Source organism: Podarcis filfolensis (assembly GCF_964270895.1).
Source record: "Podarcis filfolensis genome assembly, chromosome: 1".
NCBI classification, from domain to species: Eukaryota; Metazoa; Chordata; class Lepidosauria; order Squamata; family Lacertidae; genus Podarcis; species Podarcis filfolensis.
In genome coordinates, this window is record NC_139604.1 from 45,721,799 (window position 1) to 45,733,917 (window position 12,119).

The following is a 12,119-nucleotide window of genomic DNA, read 5'->3' on the forward strand; positions in this document are numbered from 1 at the left end:
GTATTTACATTATCCATTCAGCAAGATCAGATATCTGATGTGAATTTTTGTGCAAGTGTCTGAGTGGATTTTGTAAGCCGAGAATAAGTTTCTCTGCCAGTGGCGGCTCCTATGTAATCAGGGTGAATGTGTGCTGCTTACCTTTTGCTTTATCACGGTGCGCTCCACTGGAGCGTAATGAGCATGTATATTGGAAATTGCTCATTGCATGTACAATAGGAGGAAAGAGATAACTGCGGATGGAATCAGGAGCCGAAGAGCGACAAAACTTGGTGATCTTAGTTCCTTTCTATGATACATTTTAAAACGGACCTTTTATTTTATTTTGATTATGCATGGCAGAGATACTTATTTGGGATGTTGGGGAAAGGGCCTCGGATCTCTTGGTTTCATATCGATATGTTCTCTTCAGTAAATGTCACCGTTCTATTTTAAAGCAGACAGTTCTCTATTTGAAGCATTGCCTCTTCCAAGTCTGCTTTAAAGATAAGGAATCCTAGGAATGGAGAGCAAGGACCCTAAAGTGGCAAACCAGCAGTTAAACACCCTGGACAGCAGACTCAGCAGGGAAATAGATCACCTGGACGTGGAATCATAGAATTGTAGAGTTGGAAGGGACCTCAAAGGGTCATCTAGTCCAACCCCTCACAATGCAGAAATTTTCTCACAGCCACCCCTGGGTAGGCTCGAACCCCCAACCTTTTGGTTAACAGTCAGATGCACTGACCCATTGTACCACATGATCTTTCCTACTATGGTGAAATATATTTCATTTCCATCTACATTATAATTACAAATCCATTGCATTATGCGTATGAATTGGCACCTGCATATTTGATGTAAAACTTTTGCCTCCTGTTGGTTATTCATAAATGACCATGCTATATCACATCTATTTGTTTGGGCTTGGATGCAGGGAAAAGTTGAATGAGTTAAGTTTGATAATGCAGCAGGAGAAAAATAGTTAAAGGTGGTGATATGAGTTGGGGACATAATAATAATAATAAAAACCTTTATTGTCACCACCACCTGTGTGCAGTGAAATTAAACGACCCCCCCCCCATACACTCAGTCTTGTTCGCGCTCTGTGTGCTTGTCAGAAGTCAATTACACCACTATTTTTTTCCATTCAGCAGCCCAACAGCCACGGATAAAAACTGTTGTTTAACCTGTTGGTGTGGCTGACTATACTTCTGTATCTCCTGCCCGAAGGTAGGAGATTTAAAAGGTGCTGGCCAGGGTGTGAGTTGTCCTTAAGAATTTTCCTCGCTCTCCTGAGGCAGCGGTCTCCCGCAATGTTATCTAGCGAACTCCGAGGACAGCCCATGATGTCATGTGCTGTATTCGCCACCCTCTGTAGGGACTTCCTGTCTGTGGCTGTCAAACCAGCGTACCACACTGTTATACAGTACGAAGGGACACTTTCTATTGTGGCCCGGTAGAATGAGACCATCAATTTTTGTTTGATATTGTTCTTTCGCAAGACCCTGAGGAAATGGAGTCTCTGTTAGGCCTTCCTAACCACCTGGGTTGTATTGATTTTCCAAGTGAGGTCTTCACTAAGGTAAACTCCCAGGAATTTAAAGGAAGAGACTCTTTACACACACACACACACACACACACACACACACACACACCTGATATACAACGGGACTACATAATTCCTCTCTCTTCCTCTGAAAGTCCCAACACCATCTCCTTTGTCTTGCTGATATTTAGATACAAGTTGTTCTCTGGGCACCATGTGGAGACTTTTTGAACCTCCTCCCTATACGCTGATTCATCTCCACCTGTAATTATACCCATTATGGTGGTATCATCTGCAAACTTAATAATTGCAGTGGATGGATCAGATGAAATGCAGTCATATGTATACAACGAGTACCGGTAGGGACTCAGCACGCATCCCTGTGGGGTGCCAGTGCTGAGCTTCAGAGAGGTAGATGTAACAGGCCCAATCCTCAGTATTTGTGTGCGATCCCTCAGAAAGGCTTCAATCCAATCGCAGATGGTAGGGGAAAGGTCCAGGTCCATCAGCTTTTTAATAAGAATGTCCGGAAGGATGGTATTAAAAGCTGAGCTATAATCAATAAACAGCATTCTGACATAATTCCTTGGTCTCTCCAGATGACTCACTGCAAGGTGAAAAGCTGTGGCTATGGCATCATCTGTTGACCTATTTATCCTGTAAGCGAACTGATGTTCATCACAATCCAGTGGAAAACATGTCCTAAGGTGTTGAAGAACCAATCTCTCGAAGCATTTCATCACTACAGATGTTAATGCAATGGGTCTGTAGTCATTTAGGCAGTTAATTGCTGTTTTCTTTGGGACTGGGACAATAGTGGCTGCTTTCAAGCATGATGGTACACAAGCAGTCTGCAGGGAGATGTTAAAAATCCTTGTCAGGACCCCTGCTAGTTGATCAGCGCAGTTTTTTACCACTGTCCCCAGCACCCCATGCGGACCAGCCGCTGTTGGCAAATAGATGAATGGCTGCCTTGAAGGAAGGAAAAGAACAGCAAATTTGGCAAGATCATTGAAGAAATTACAAGGGCCAGTGGTTCCAAGACAAATCAGAGTGGATTTCATTTGGACATCAGGATTATTTTTCTTGATAGTAAGGACAGTTTAAGAATGGGAAAAGGTACTTGGCAAGATAGTGAGGCTTGCTTTTGCTGGTGTGTGTTTTTCTTTTTAAGGTGATTGAATGGGTATCTATCAGTGATGAAATTTGGAGTAGGCACTGTTTCCTGTGAAACCTTTGCTACCATATGTTGAAATGTATTTTTTAAAATATTTATATACTGCTATTTCATAAAAAATATACTGCTATTTCATAAAAAATATTATCTTTGTGATTTCGGTCTCCTGAGAAGTAGAGATTCCTGCTTCTAAAATATCAAAGCTGAGACTTAATTTTATTTATACAGTAAATATTCTACCTGCTGCCTTGCGAGACTAAGGAGTGAACCCCACACAAATCCAGAGTGGAGTCCCTAAGATGGTTGGATGGCACCTTGTACTCCTCTTTCCAGTGACACCTGCAGCCAAGCTGGTGCCAAATGTATTTCCTTTGAACCACATCAGTGTGTCTGGGGGGGGGGGGTCTTACTGTTTGGGCAGCCCTGGAACTCCGTACACACTGCCTAGGCTTGTGCCCCAGGGAGGTCACTTTGGTGTTGTTAATGCATCAAAAACAACCCAGGAGGTAGCAGTTTATGAGTTACCAGTCTCTGCAGCCACAGCAGGCGCTGTGATTCTTCAGCTGTTTGACTTCACCCCGGGAGGTGCACTCCATTGTCTCTTGAGACAGGTGGATGCCAACAAATTCTACCCTTCCTCCAAGAAGCTCAGGGTGGTGTACAGGTTTTCCAAATCCCACCTTTATCCTCACAGCAAACCTACTGTCTGGGGTGGGGTGGAGAGGAGAGGAGAGGAGAGGAGAGACTGGCCTATGGTCACACAGTGAGTTACGTTTTAGTGGGAATTTAAACTTTGATCTCCTTCATTGATCTCCTTCATCTCTACACTTCATGGGGTAACAAGAGCCCCTGCTCCAGAGTTCCATGATTCTTAAACTGCCCACTTCTTGCGCTGCTTTAGTTGTGCTAGTCCAGGGACATCCAACTCCCAATAGACTGCAATCTACTCACAGTATAAAAAAAACTGGCAGTGATCTACCCATTGTCGTAAAAAAGCTGGCAGTGATCTACCCAAAGTTGTTAAGCTTTTAAGTTGTTGAGCTTTGGTTTTTTGGTTTTTTTGTAAGGAGATTGCTGAGCCAGAGATCGACCGGGATCTACCAGGAACACCCCGCAATATACCTGTTGGATATACCTATGCTAGTCAAATGTTTTTGCCTGGATGACCTTTTCAGTTCATTCTGTTTGGGTTTAATCACTCTGCCACGGTTGACTCTGTATAATTTTTTTGACCAGTTAACTTGGTGGGTAATCCTGCAAAGCCTGTTTAAGTACTTTTGATACCATGGGCAGGGTTGTAGCTTGTGAGATTTTCCATTGAAAATGATTTTGCCCACAAATGCATTCTTGTACAATGCTGTCCACAGTTTCAGAGAAGGGAACAGAGGATCCAAACTTGGGAGGTATGGAATATAAACCAGTACAGTTATACCTCGAGTTACAGATGCTTCAGATTGCGTTTTTTCGGGTTGCGGACTGTCGAAACCCGGAAGTACTGGAACAGGTTACTTCCAGGTTTTGGCAGTTGCACATGTGCAGAAGCGCCAAATCGCAACCCGCGCTTGCGCAGACGTGCCACTGCGGGTTGCGGACGCTGCAGGTTGTGAACGTGCATCCTGCATGGATCATGTTCACAACCCGAGCGTCCACTGTACTGAAATACATACCATGGGCGGTGTTGCTTGGTTAAGAACATTATATGGCTAAATAAATAATTTCTTGAGGATTTCTAAAATACAGTGGATAGTTAATACTATGTACATGAAAGACCACATGGCAATTGCCTAAACTCCCTTCTAAACAGGGTATTTGAAGGCACTCTTGGAAAAACGGTAGACGACTGCAGAAATGTTTATCTTCGGTATACACAAAAGGACCCCACGCTGAATTCCCCCCCCCATTGCCTTTAACTAGGTTATAAGGTTAAACTTCAAACACCCTTGGCATTTATTAAGCCAATAAAAGGAGTGATTAACCTATCACCTTGTGCGAGAGATTGATAAAGCAAATCAGAAAAATTGCATATCCATTAGCGACATTGACTATCTACACAGAATTTTATTTTCTTCGTTTGCAACAATATTTTCATTGGCAAGCCATTATATTCTGCTCGTGTTCAGTGACAGACCCTCCAACATCCTTGCTGTTGTTTGACAACGGAGTAATTGTTTAATTGGGGAAAAAATTATCTCTTCATCTCCATTCATTCGTGGCATTGATGGAATTGCACAAACAAGGGTTGCAAGTGCCTGAAAGTGCCTACTCAGTTGACTGTTGTTTCAGCTTCTACATCTGTGGCTCGAAGTGATATTGTGCCTTGGTTATCAGGCAGTGGGTGAAGCTTCCATTTAAAACCTGATACATGTAATCAGAAAGGCATAAAGCTCTTCTGCCTATCCCACTCATGATCATCTCCTGTCTGTTCCTGCCCCCGCTCCACACTTTCCGTATGTCATCTGTTTACCCATCATTTCCTCTTTCCTTGTTTGTGCTGGGGCTGGGAGAGCAAAAGACAGATCTTAGTTTCTGCCAGAAATCACTGAAGCTGAGCCCTGACATTGTTTTCAAGGCCAGGGCTTGACCTTGGACCATTAAAAATATGAATTGCCCCAGAATGGATGTAGGATACATTCATTTTCTTCTATCATGACCGAGTAACTGCAGAGAAAAGCCTTGTGTGCTGGGGAATGGTATGGGGGCTTCCAGGTCAGAGGGGGTGTTTCCACATAAACATTAGTCCCTTTTTTCTTCTTTTCTCCCACTCTAGAACTTTAAAAGAGACTGATAGTGCAGGACTGATACCCAGTCCAAGGTAGATGCCTTCAAATGTCTTCTAAAAGTCAGATTCTTGTTTATTTCCTTGACAACTGATGGGAGGGCGTTTCACAGATGTGGCCATATCTCTCTCTCTGGGGAGAGAATTCCATAGGTCTGGGGCCACTGCTAGAAGGATATTGTCTCTGATACCCGCCAACTTTTGATGAACCTTTCTGAATCTGAGACACATCCCTAAGCCTGGGTGTGCTTACATGGGTGTGTAGGCTATACTTTGGAAGGGCAGACAGGCAGACTCTGAAGCAGCTAGGCTAGGGACCACACAGAAAGGATACAGGATGCCCAAGGCATGAGAGTGGCATAAGCAAGACTGGAATCTGGCTAAGGGAAGGGCTGTAGCTCAGTGGCAGAGCATCTGCTTTCCATTCACCCCCTGGCTTCTCCAGGTAAGGGTAGGAATGTCTCATGTCTGAAACCTTGGAGAGCTGCTGCCAGTCAGTGTTGACAATACTGAGATGGATCAGTGATCTGACTCAGCATAACACAACGTGCTATGTTCCTCTTTTCCTGTATTCCAAGCAGAGAGAGAGGAACCAGTTTAGGAGAGGAACCAAGACTGGAATGAACAAAGTCATGCTTTTGTCCTATGTTATGCAACTTTGAATGCCTTACCTCAAAAGGGACTCCTGGCCTTTCCTGTTGATACTTAAATCCACAACAGAGCATAGAAAATACAGGTTTTCCAGGGTTTTTGAGAGACACATGTGGGATGTCTTACAACCAAATTTGCCACTCTGTATAGGAACGCAATTCATGTAGATATCATAAGAAAGTGTTTCTAGCCTAGCCATCCTCGGTTTTTAAATAAGAGAAATGCACCACTCCTAATCAAGTGAGCATTTAAACATGGCACAGTCCAGTTATACTTAAAGCATGGGATGAGGTGTATTTATAGACTAAATGCGGTGTGCAACGGACATTACAACAATAGTTTTGACATGTTGCTTTTTTGTAGCATGATCAAGACTGTAATTTGAAGGATAATTTTCAGGCCAAAATATGACTCTTGCCCACACAAGATGTATGTTATTTTATATCAAAGATGAGAATTATTTTAATTAGTTGCTATTTTTTTCTTTGTAGATAGGCCTTGTATGAGGCATGAGCTTTTAAGCGTGTATATGTGTGTGTACGCGCACACTCTCTCTCTTGTAAATTGATGTTTCGCAACAGAGGGAGAAAATGTAGCCTTTGAAAAAAATACGTCAATTTGACTTTGCAGTGATTGATTTCAGATAGTTGCTTGTTTAATTAGCATGTCCTTGAGGAATCAGACTTGCCGCAAAGGAAACTGTATTACGCGTTCAGAGACTTGACGTAAAAACTACCAGCAATCCGCTTTTGACTCAGTCCATGTCCAATGGGGCTTGGATTTAATATCCTATAAATTTTACAAATTTTAATTATTTGTGTGACGAGTAACACAGCAGGCTGTTAAAATTAATCGACTTCAAGGAACTTGCTTTCCATCGTTGATGCGTTTCAGACCTGGCTCAATAAATAATTCCCGATCAGTGCAATTCTTAACATATGTGCAAACCTGCTTATTTTCATTTTTCTTTTTAACGGCCTTATCAGCTTAAGCTCTGCTCTAGCAAACAGTAACAAATGCCAACAGGACCAGACGTATGTTTAACAGCCTCATAGAGCAGCCCCAAGTTTTATTCTTTTACCGCATCCAGTTCCTCCCCTGTAGGCCTGGGCGATGGCAGCTTTACCTAGAGGTATATCATGAGTGAAATCGCTGCTGCTCCTGAGCCCCTCTGCCACCAGTGCCCTGTGCGCCAAGGGAGAAACAAGCTGCAGCCAGGCACTGGTAGCAGAGGGACTTGGGAGCGGTGGTGGTTTCACTTGTGATATACTGCTGGGTGAAACGGTCATCTTGCTCTGGCCCTCATACCTCCCTTGGCTGCCTGTGTGGGCAGGTATCCCACTTCTCCGTTGAGGGGCACATGGCTGCCCACCCCTCAGCAGAGTAGCGCCAGATGGGAGGAGCAAGCTGCCTCGTCCTGCCGTGAAGCGCTGGGGTGAAACCACCTCAGTTTCGAGCAATAAAAGAAATGAATGTTTAATTGTTGTGTTTGGGGATATCATTATTTTGTTCCAGTTCTGAAACAGGGAAGGCCAACATGTGCTAGAGAAAGGAGCAAACTAAAGGTAAGTTATCTGTGTTGATGCTGGTCCAACTGCATTGGCTACCAATCAGTTTTTGGGCCCAATTCAAAGTGCTGGTTTTGAGCTGTAAAGCCGTCAATAGCTCAAGACTGCAGTACCTCAAGGACCGCCTCTTTCAATATGAACCTACCTGGACACTACAGGTGCCGTTCTTTGTGTGCCTCCGTAAGAGGTCCAGAAGGTGGAAACATGAGAAGGGGCCTTCTCTTCAGTGGCTGCCCGTTTGTGGAATGCTCTCCCCAGGTGTACCAGGTATACCTTCATTATACGTACACCTTTAGGCATCAGGCAAAAACGTTCTTTAACCAATTCACTTTAACCAATTCACTTTAAAAATGTTACTGGGCTGCTTTGTTTTTATTTTGATTATGTATTTTGTATATTTATTTGGTTTTATCCTATGAACCACCCTGAGAACAGTAGGTATAGGGTGGTATACATATTTAATCAATCAGTCAATCTGTTTGATGGTGACAAAACTTGCTCTCGTTTTCCTCCCTCCTATACCTTGTAACATACTTTTTAAATCCTAATGGCTATATGCTTATTGAGCCGTTTGTGTGTGTGTATACTTTGAAATCCCCCTTTAATGTGGGGGGTTCTTGTGGGCTTCCCATAGACATCTGGTTGGCCCCTGTGAGAACAGGATGCTGCACTTGATGGGTCTTTGTTCTTGAACCAGAAGGACCACTCTTACATTTTCCGGAACACTCAAGAGAGTGTACTTTTGCAGAATAAGAGAAGTTCCATTCCCTATTCTTAGGGTTGCATGTAAAATTTGGGGAAGCTGGAGGAACCTGTGGTTGAGCATAGAAAAGAAGTATGAGGTGTCTCTCACCATGGACAAAATGAGCACACAAAACGCTGAATTGCATCCAGACAGAGTGAATCCTTTCAGGCAGGGAGTTGTGATTTACTGATTCACTGCCTGAATACCAAATGCAAGAGTGTGATAGCAAAGAGGCTTTGTTCCACTGGGTGCGATAGCGAAACTGATCCAGGAGGGAAGCAATAATAATTTGGTACCATTTGAGGCAGAGTCTCATTTCATTTACACCACTGAAACACTGCTTGTAATTTACTGGCTCCTGGAGTTTTGAATAAGCAGAAGAGGTGTAAAGAGTGTAATGAGCATTTTAAAGTATGTATCTGCTTGTTTAGATTTCTAACACGGTGCCAGTGCATGAGGACTGCTTCAGTGATAGCGGGAGAGCACAATACAGAAAGGCCTTATCAGTCAGCAACATAAAACGTAGCCTGCAAAATTGGCCAATTCTTAAACTTGGAGAGAGTTGAAACTTCTCACTAAATCCTCTGATGTAGATCACCTGGAGTTTTCTTTCTTTTTTTGCTGCAGTAAAGGTGTAAAAAAAAACCTATAGTGTTCTGACATGCCCTGTAGGGCTTGCCAACCCTTTGGGGTTGATACATGTGGAATTTTGAGAGTGCCATGGGCGCCAGCCACAAAATGGCTGTTGTGAGTGCATGTTATAACCCAAAATGGTTGTCACATCCAAAAGGGCAGCAAAGGGGGAAGGACCACAAGATGGTGAAGGCAAAGTTCCCCCCACCTGAACTGTCCCTCCTTCACTGGAGGAGAAAGCCACCACATCAGCCACCATTGTGGTCGCTCACAGAGAGAAGCTCTTAGTATCTCTCATGTGTTCAGAACAGAAGGAAGGATAGATGTGCAAACTTGACAATCACTGAAACAAGGATATCTGTAAGGCATCGTATTAAATGTAGGACAGGCCAAGTGATTGCAAACAGTTACTTGTGCATTGTGGATTTTTGAGAAGATGTTTACAGTGACCTTTCATGGGCGCCATAGGGAGGTCCTGGGGTGTGTACTGGCACCCATGGGTGCTGCTTGAACCACCCACCCACCCCATCCCACGTACACTTATATATCAGGGAAGAGGACTGGTGTCCATTGCTGTGTTTACCACTTTTTTTTTGTTAAAGTAGGGTAGGGCCGCACAGGAACTGACTAGCAGCCCATTCTGATGATACATAGGGGTGATATAGTAATAATGTGTGCAGCCTTTTTAGCCTGCAGAGTGCTTTACAGTCCTCATCTGTTTCATTATGACAGCAGTCTGATTGCAGGCATACATTGTGGCTGAGGACGTCTTCATGCTGCAGATGAGACCAAAATTAATCATTAACCTGAGCTTCAAACTCTGTTCTTCCACATCCAAACCCAGTTCTCAAATCTTTTGGACCAAAACTGGATTTCTGATACTGGTGCTATATCACTGGGGTTGAAGCTGCCACTGAGGCTTCTCCCTCATCCATCATGCTGCACGCTCAGTTTTTGTCAAAACTACAGACCACTGGTTAGATTTGAAATAGTTCAGTTCCAAATAGCGTTGTTGCCGTCAAAACCGAAAAAGCAAGCCTCTGACGGTGCAACATTTGGCATGTCTACTCGGAAGTCAGTCCCATGGATGAGCGAGACTCATTGAAAGTGGGTATAAGATTTATCCTGCCCTTGCAGAAGCAAGCAGTGTGTTTGATGAGTAGTGTCAGTTGGTGTGATGTGCCCCTGCTGTAATCTTTTCCACATCTGAGTTTTGGGAGCTCACTGTAGTGTGATAGTATGAGAGTTTTCAGGGTAATTAACCGAGTGCATGACCTAAGGGCCCATTCCACTTAATCTCTCCATTGACTTTGGTAGGTGTGGGGGTCAGACCAAGTCATAATGCAGTTCACTTGCACGTTAAATGTAGTGCCCTCCCCTTTTCCCATACTCATGTTATTTAGGGTAAGGTGACCAATCATGATAACAGATTGATTAAGGTTAACTGGATAAAGTCATCTCAGTCATATTTACTACTAAACTAACTGTCCAGGGAGGTGAATTAATGATCTTTACAGAAACCTTTTAATGGTTATTTGGCCACAAGGTGTGATCCGGTTTGATCTTTTATGCAACATAAATCAGTTTAACGGTTAAGTCCGTGCAGCAAAGCCGTGGAATTTTAAATGAGGGCTCATCAAACGAAGGATGATTGCAACCTCCCCCCCTCTGCCCCCTCCACACAGAGATGCAGAAGAAATAGGGCAGGGGTACATTGCAATTAAATGGAGGGAGCTATAATTAGATAATGCTGGGTTTGTAAAACAGGCTCAGCGCGGAGATTCATAGCAAACGCTGAGAATCCGCTATTATTAATTCACAATATTGTGGAAGGGGGGAAAGTGTAAATGGTCACTGGTCAGGTCAATTCCATATGGGAAAGGAAGGTAGTTGCAACATAGGTTTTGCTTGTATCTATTAGCCTGGCTATTTTAAAATCCAATTTAAATTGCAAGTGAATACGGCTTAAGTCTAGTGGAGACCAAAACCATTTTTTTAAAGCATTGTTGCTGAGCCAGCAGGGAGGAAAGGAGGAAGTGTATTGGACCCATAAGAGGGATGGGGAACCATGTGGCTTTCCAGATGTTGTTGGACTCCCAGCAGCCCCAGTAGCATGGTGAATGGCGAGGGATTTTGGAAGGAGGGGAAATCCTTCTTAAATGAGAGGCGGAGTTAGGCTACTCTAAAATGGATTAGAAAACCCACACAAAGAAAGCACACTCAAGCCCGTTAGGCATTTTATTGCTAACAAATAATGCTAAATACAGGGCATGGTGTCTTCTACTTTTCACAGTTCACATTTGCAATGGTTAGCTGCAGATATGAGGCCATACGGTTGACAGAGAAATTGGTGGTGAAGGCCAATGCATGTCCAGGGTAGGCTGAAGCTGTGCAGAATTCAAGTTAAAGGCTTGGCTAGGTGAGTTTTTTGCCCTGTCAGTGAAATGTTTATTGTACAAGGTCCATTAACATGAGCAGAAATATACATTTTCTGATACTGGACCAGGCTGTACTAACCAGCTGTTAAATGTTTTGCAGTTCCCTGATGAGTTTCCTCCTCAGGGCCCCTTTTATGACTGACTGAATACTTGTATATCCTTCTGATAGGCTCTGAAGGGGGCCTAGTCTAGGTGGAACAGCTCTGCGTGTTAAGTTGCAAGGCTTTTAGGGCAGAGGGGTGTGCAGGTCTGTTTATGCAATGTGCAAAAGCTCCTAATAAGATTCCAGTGAGCCCTCTGGCAATAGGTCTGCAGGAGGTTGCCAGGTAGAATAAGGAAATGATTTGTCTGAGGGTTATTTGGAGTGTAAAGCACTAGCTATTTCACTTTCTGACCCTCAAAATGAGAGTGGCTGGATCTTTTGGTGCAGAAGAAATCATAAGAGACTATAGGCCTCAAGTTTCTTGCCAAGGGAATTGGAGATAGACATATGTACACACACACTGTTGTGTGTGCTGAAAGTGCCTGCCTCTCCTGTTCAACCATCTGAAAGTACTGAGGAGGGATACTGAACCAGAGGACTTTGCATCTATATGGTAGACT

General features: G+C 43.6%; 1 protein-coding gene across 8 annotated transcripts in view; it reads left to right on the plus strand.

The window, feature by feature from the left end:
- The window catches only part of SEMA5B (semaphorin 5B), a 356,215-nt gene that overhangs the window by 51,559 nt on the left and 292,537 nt on the right, over window positions 1-12,119 (plus strand). The gene's annotated exons all lie outside the window — the stretch shown is intronic.